The 7,500-nt window shown below is 43.6% G+C and overlaps 1 protein-coding gene across 1 annotated transcript in view; it reads right to left on the reverse strand.

The window, feature by feature from the left end:
• oca2 (oculocutaneous albinism II) overlaps window positions 1-7,500 on the reverse strand; it is a 229,428-nt gene that overhangs the window by 79,433 nt on the left and 142,495 nt on the right. The gene's annotated exons all lie outside the window — the stretch shown is intronic.

Below are 7,500 nucleotides of genomic sequence, written 5' to 3' on the forward strand. Positions count from 1 at the left end.
GGCCTGTATAACTCATCTAACTCAAGCTGTGAAGCTTTCAAGTCATTAATGTGTTGGGCCCCTGAGAGGCACCTGTCCTGTCACTACCACTACTAGTCCTGTTACTACTAGAACTAGTCCAGTTACTACCACCACTACTAGTCCTGTTACTATACTACCACTACTAGTCCTGTTACTACTAGAACTAGTCCAGTTACTACCACCACTACTAGTCCTGTCACTATACTACCACTACTAGTCCTGTCACTATACTACCACTACTAGTCCTGTTACTACCACTACTAGTCCTGTTACTACCACTACCAGTCCTGTTACTACTAGAACTAGTCCAGTTACTACCACCACTACTAGTCCTGTCACTATACGACCACTATGAGTCCTGTTACTACACTACCACTACTAGTCCTGTCACTATACTACCACTACTAGTCCTGTCACAGCCACTACTAGTCCTGTTACTACCACTACTAGTCCTGTCTTTACTAAAACATCTTTACTAAATCTCTGGTATGAGTAGGTGTGTCCAAATGTTTGACTGGTACTGTGTGTCCAAACGTTTGACTGGTACTGTGTGTCCAAACGTTTGACTGGTACTGTGTGTCCAAACGTTTGACTGGTACTGTGTGTCCCCGTTGCAGCTCGCAGGCAGCCTCCATTCAGTACTCACACACACACACACACAGGTCTGTTGTTGTTGATAACCAGCAGACACCGTGATGGATGTGCTCAGAGCCTCATCTGGCCTGTATAACTCATCTAACTCAAGCTGTGAAGCTTTCAAGTCATTAATGTGTTGGGCCCCTGAGAGGCACCTGTCCTGTCACTATACTACCACTACTAGTCCTGTTACTACCACTACTAGTCCTGTCACTATACTACCACTACTAGTCCTGTCACTATACTACCACTACTAGTCCTGTTACTACCACTACTAGTCCTGTTACTACTAGAACTAGTCCAGTTACTACCACCACTACTAGTCCTGTTACTACCACCACTACTAGTCCTGTTACTACCACCACTACTAGTCCTGTTACTACCACTACTAGTCCTGTTACTACCACTACTAGTCCTGTTACTACCACTACTAGTCCTGTTACTACCACTACTAGTCCAGTTACTACCACCACTAGTCCTGTCACTATACTACCACTACTAGTCCTGTCACAGCCACTACTAGTCCTGTCACAGCCACTACCAGTCCTGTTACTACCACTACTAGTCCTGTTACTACCACTACTAGTCCTGTTACTACTAGAACTAGTCCAGTTACTACCACCACTACTAGTCCTGTTACTACCACCACTACTAGTCCTGTTACTATACTACCACTACTAGTCCTGTCACTATACTACCACTACTAGTCCTGTTACTATACTACCACTACTAGTCCTGTCACTATACTACCACTACTAGTCCTGTTACTATACTACCACTACTAGTCCTGTCACTATACTACCACTACTAGTCCTGTTACTACTAGAACTAGTCCAGTTACTACCACCACTACTAGTCTTGTCACTATACTACCACTACTAGTCCTGTTACTACTATAACTAGTCCAGTTACTACCACCACTACTAGTCCTGTTACTATACTACCACTACTAGTCCTGTCACTATACTACCACTACTAGTCCTGTTACTATACTACCACTACTAGTCCTGTCACTATACTACCACTACTAGTCCTGTTACTACTAGAACTAGTCCAGTTACTACCACCACTACTAGTCCTGTTACTATACTACCACTACTAGTCCTGTTACTATACTACCACTACTAGTCCTGTTACTACTAGAACTAGTCCAGTTACTACCACCACTACTAGTCCTGTCACTATACTACCACTACTAGTCCTGTTACTACTAGAACTAGTCCAGTTACTATACTACCACAACTAGTCCTGTTACTACCACTACTAGTCCTGTTACTACCACTACTAGTCCTGTCACTATACTACCACAACTAGTCCTGTTACTACTAGAACAAGTCCAGTTACTATACTACCACTACTAGTCATGTCACTATACTACCACTACTAGTCCTGTTACTACTAGAACTAGTCCAGTTACTATACTACCACTACTAGTCCTGTCACTATACTACCACTACTAGTCCTGTTACTACTAGAACTAGTCCAGTTACTATACTACCACAACTAGTCCTGTTACTACCACTACTAGTCCTGTTACTACCACTACTAGTCCTGTCACTATACTACCACAACTAGTCCTGTTACTACTAGAACTAGTCCAGTTACTATACTACCACAACTAGTCCTGTTACTACCACTACTAGTCCTGTTACTACCACTACTAGTCCTGTTACTACTAGAACTAGTCCAGTTACTACCACCACTACTAGTCCTGTCACTATACGACCACTATGAGTCCTGTTACTACACTACCACTACTAGTCCTGTTACTATACTACTACAACCAGTCTTGTTACAACCACCACTAGTCCTGTCACTATACTACCACTACTAGTCCTGTTACTATACTACAACCACGAGTCCTGTCACTATCCTACCACTCCTAGTTCTGTCACTATACTACCACTACTAGTCCTGTCACTACCACTACTAGTTATGTCACTATACTACCACTACTAGTCCTGTCACTATCCTACCACTACTAGTTATGTCACTATACTACCACTACTCGTCCTGTTACTACCACTACTAGTCCTGTCACTATACTACCACTACTGGTCCTGTCACTATACTACCACTACTAGTTATGTCACTGCACTACCACTACTCGTCCTGTTACTACCACTACTAGTCCTGTCACTACACCACCACAACTAGTCCTGTTACTACCACTACTAGTCCTGTCACTATACTACCACTACTAGTCCTGTCACTATACTAACACAACTAGTCCTGTCACTATACTAACACAACTAGTCCTGTCACTAGACTAACACAACTAGTCCTGTCACTATACTACCACTACTAGTCCTGTCACCACCACAACTAGTTCAGTTACTACCACTACTCGTCCTGTTACTATCACCACTAGTCCTGTCACCACAACAACTAGTCCAGTTACCACCACTACTAGTCCTGTCACTATACTACCACTACTAGTCCTGTCACCACCACAACTCGTTCAGTTACTACCACTATTAGTCCTGTCACCACCACAACTAGTTCAGTTACTACCACTACTAGTCCTGTCACTATATACTACCACTACTAGTCCTGTCACCACCACAACTAGTTCAGTTACTACCACTACTCGTCCTGTTACTATCACCACTAGTCCTGTCACCACAACAACTAGTCCAGTTACCACCACTACTAGTCCTGTCACTATACTACCACTACTAGTCCTGTCACCACCACAACTCGTTCAGTTACTACCACTAATAGTCCTGTCACCACCACAACTAGTTCAGTTACTACCACTACTAGTCCTGTCACCACCACAACTAGTTCAGTTACTACCACTACTAGTCCTGTCACCACCACAACTAGTTCAGTTACTACCACTACTAGTCCTGTCACTATATACTACCACTACTAGTCCTGTCACTATACTACCACTACTAGTCCTGTCACTATACTACCACTACTAGTCCTGTCACCACCACAACTAGTTCAGTTACTACCACTTATAGTCCTGTAACTACCACTACTAGTCCTGTCACTATATACTACCACTACTAGTCCTGTTACTATATACTACCACTACTAGTCCTGTCACTATATACTACCACTACTAGTCCTGTTACTATATACTACCACTACTAGTCCTGTCACTATATACTACCACTACTAGTCCTGTCACTATACTACCACTACTAGTCCTGTCACTATATACTACCACTACTAGTCCTGTCATTATACTACCACTACTAGTCCTGTTACTATACTACCACTACTAGTTCTGTCACTATATACTACCACTACTAGTCCTGTCACTATACTACCACTACTAGTCCTGTCACCACCACAACTAGTTCAGTTACGACCACTACTAGTCCTGTCACCACAACAACTAGTTCAGTTACTACCACTACTAGTCCTGTCACTGTACTACCACTACGAGTCCTGTCACCACCACAACTAGTCCAGTTACTACCACCACTAGTACTGTCACTATACTACCACTACTAGTCCTGTCACCACCACAACTAGTCCTGTTACTACCACTACTAGTCCTGTCATTATACTACCACTACTAGTACTGTCACTATACTACCACTACTAGTCCAGTCACCACCACAACTAGTCCAGTTACTACCACCACTAGTCCTGTCACTATACTACCACTACTAGTCCTGTTACTACCACCACTAGTCCTGTCACCACCACTACTAGTCCAGTTATTATACTACAACAACTAGTCCAGTCACTATACTACCACTACTAGTCCTGTTACTACCACTACTAGTTCAGTTATTATACTACCACCACTAGTCCAGTTACTATACTACCACTACTAGTCCTGTCACAATACTACCACTACTAGTCCTGTCACTATACTACCACTACTAGTCCTGTTACTACTAGAACTAGTCCAGTTACTACCACCACTACTAGTCCTGTCACTATACGACCACTATGAGTCCTGTTACTACACTACCACTACTAGTCCTGTTACTATACTACTACAACCAGTCTTGTTACAACCACCACTAGTCCTGTCACTATCCTACCACTCCTAGTTCTGTCACTATACTACCACTACTAGTCCTGTCACTACCACTACTAGTTATGTCACTATACTACCACTACTAGTCCTGTCACTATCCTACCACTACTAGTTATGTCACTATACTACCACTACTCGTCCTGTTACTACCACTACTAGTCCTATCACTATACTACCACTACTGGTCCTGTCACTATACTACCACTACTAGTTATGTCACTGCACTACCACTACTCGTCCTGTTACTACCACTACTAGTCCTGTCACTACACCACCACAACCTGTCCAGTTACTACCACCACTAGTCCTGTCACTATACTACCACTACTAGTCCTGTCACCACCACAACTAGTTCAGTTACTACCACTACTCGTCCTGTTACTATCACCACTAGTCCTGTCACCACAACAACTAGTCCAGTTACCACCACTTCTAGTCCTGTCACTATACTACCACTACTAGTCCTGTCACCACCACAACTAGTTCAGTTACGACCACTACTAGTCCTGTCACCACAACAACTAGTTCAGTTACTACCACTACTAGTCCTGTCACTGTACTACCACTACGAGTCCTGTCACCACCAGAACTAGTCCAGTTACTACCACCACTAGTACTGTCACTATACTACCACTACTAGTCCTGTCACCACCACAACTAGTCCTGTTACTACCACTACTAGTCCTGGCACTATACTACCACTACTAGTACTGTCACTATACTACCACTACTAGTCCTGTCACCACCACAACTATTCCAGTTACTACCACCACTAGTCCTGTCACTATACTACCACTACTAGTCCTGTTACTACCACCACTAGTCCTGTCACCACCACAACTAGTCCTGTTACTACCACTACTAGTCCAGTTACTATACTACCACAACTACTCCTGTCACTAAACTACCACAACTAGTCCTGTCGCTATACTACCACCACTAGTCCAGTTACTATACTACCACTACTAGTCCTGTCACTATACTACCACAACTAGTCCTGTTACTACCACTACTAGTCCTGCCACTATACTACCACTACTAGTCCGGTCACCACCACAACAAGTCCTGTTACTACCACTACTAGTCCTGTCACTATACTACCACTACTAGTCCGGTCACCACCACAACAAGTCCTGTTACTACCACTACTAGTCCTGTCACTATACTACCACTACTAGTCCTGTCACTATACTACCACTACTAGTCCTGTCACTATACTACCACTACTAGTCCTGTCACTATACTACCACTACGATTCCTGTCACTATCCTACCACTCCTAGTTCTGTCACTATACTACCACTACTAGTCCTGTCACTACCACTACTAGTCCTGTCACTATACTACCACTACTAGTCCTGTCACTACCACTCCTAGTTCTGTCACTATACTACCACTACTGGTCCTGTCACTATCCTACCACTCCTAGTTCTGTCACTATCCTACCACTCCTAGTTCTGTCACTATACTACCACTACTAGTCCTGTTACTACCACAACTAGTCCTGTCACTATACTACCACTACTAGTCCTGTCACTATACCACCACTACTAGTCCTGTCACTATACCACCACTACGAGTCCTGTCACTATACTACCACTACTAGTCCTGTCACTATACTACCACTACTAGTCCTGTCACTATACTACCACTACTAGTCCTGTCACTACCACTACTAGTTATGTCACTATACTACCACTACTAGTCCTGTCACTATACTACCACTCCTAGTTCTGTCACTATACTACCACTACTAGTCCTGTCACTATACTACCACTACTAGTCCTGTCACTACCACTACTAGTTATGTCACTATACTACCACTACTAGTCCTGTCACTATCCTACCACTACTAGTTATGTCACTATACTACCACTACTCGTCCTGTTACTACCACTACTAGTCCTGTCACTATACTACCACTACTGGTCCTGTCACTATACTACCACTACTAGTTATGTCACTGTACTACCACTACTCGTCCTGTTACTACCACTACTAGTCCTGTCACTACACCACCACAACTAGTCCTGTTACTACCACGACTAGTCCTGTCACTATACTACCACTACTAGTCCTGTCACTATACTAACACAACTAGTCCTGTCACTATACTCCCACAACCTGTCCAGTTACTACCACCACTAGTCCTGTCATTATACTACCACTACTAGTCCTGTCACCACCACAACTAGTTCAGTTACTACCACTACTCGTCCTGTTACTATCACCACTAGTCCTGTCACCACAACAACTAGTCCTGTCACTATACTACCACTACTAGTCCTGTCACCACCACAACTCGTTCAGTTACTACCACTATTAGTCCTGTCACCACCACAACTAGTTCAGTTACTACCACTACTAGTCCTGTCACTATATACTACCACTACTAGTCCTGTCACTATACTACCACTACTAGTCCTGTCACCACCACAACTAGTCCAGTTACTACCACCACTAGTCCTGTCACTATACTACCACTACTAGTCCTGTTACTACCACCACTAGTTCAGTTACGACCACTACTAGTCCTGTCACCACAACAACTAGTTCAGTTACTACCACTACTAGTCCTGTCACTGTACTACCACTACGAGTCCTGTCACCACCACAACTAGTCCAGTTACTACCACCACATCCCATAATATGACTGTAACAGTGATGACAGGGTCATCTGATAAGGATAATGGGAGTATTGGAGAAATTGCCATAGACAAGGTTGGAAGAACACCTGGCCGAATTCACAGCAACTCAGAGAGTGGGAGTGTCCCAAATGGCACCCTATTCCCTACTTATTACACTACTGGTCAAAGGTAGTGTACATTGTAGGGA

Source organism: Oncorhynchus masou, chromosome 24 (genome assembly GCF_036934945.1).
Source record: "Oncorhynchus masou masou isolate Uvic2021 chromosome 24, UVic_Omas_1.1, whole genome shotgun sequence".
In the NCBI taxonomy this organism is placed as follows: Eukaryota; Metazoa; Chordata; class Actinopteri; order Salmoniformes; family Salmonidae; genus Oncorhynchus; species Oncorhynchus masou.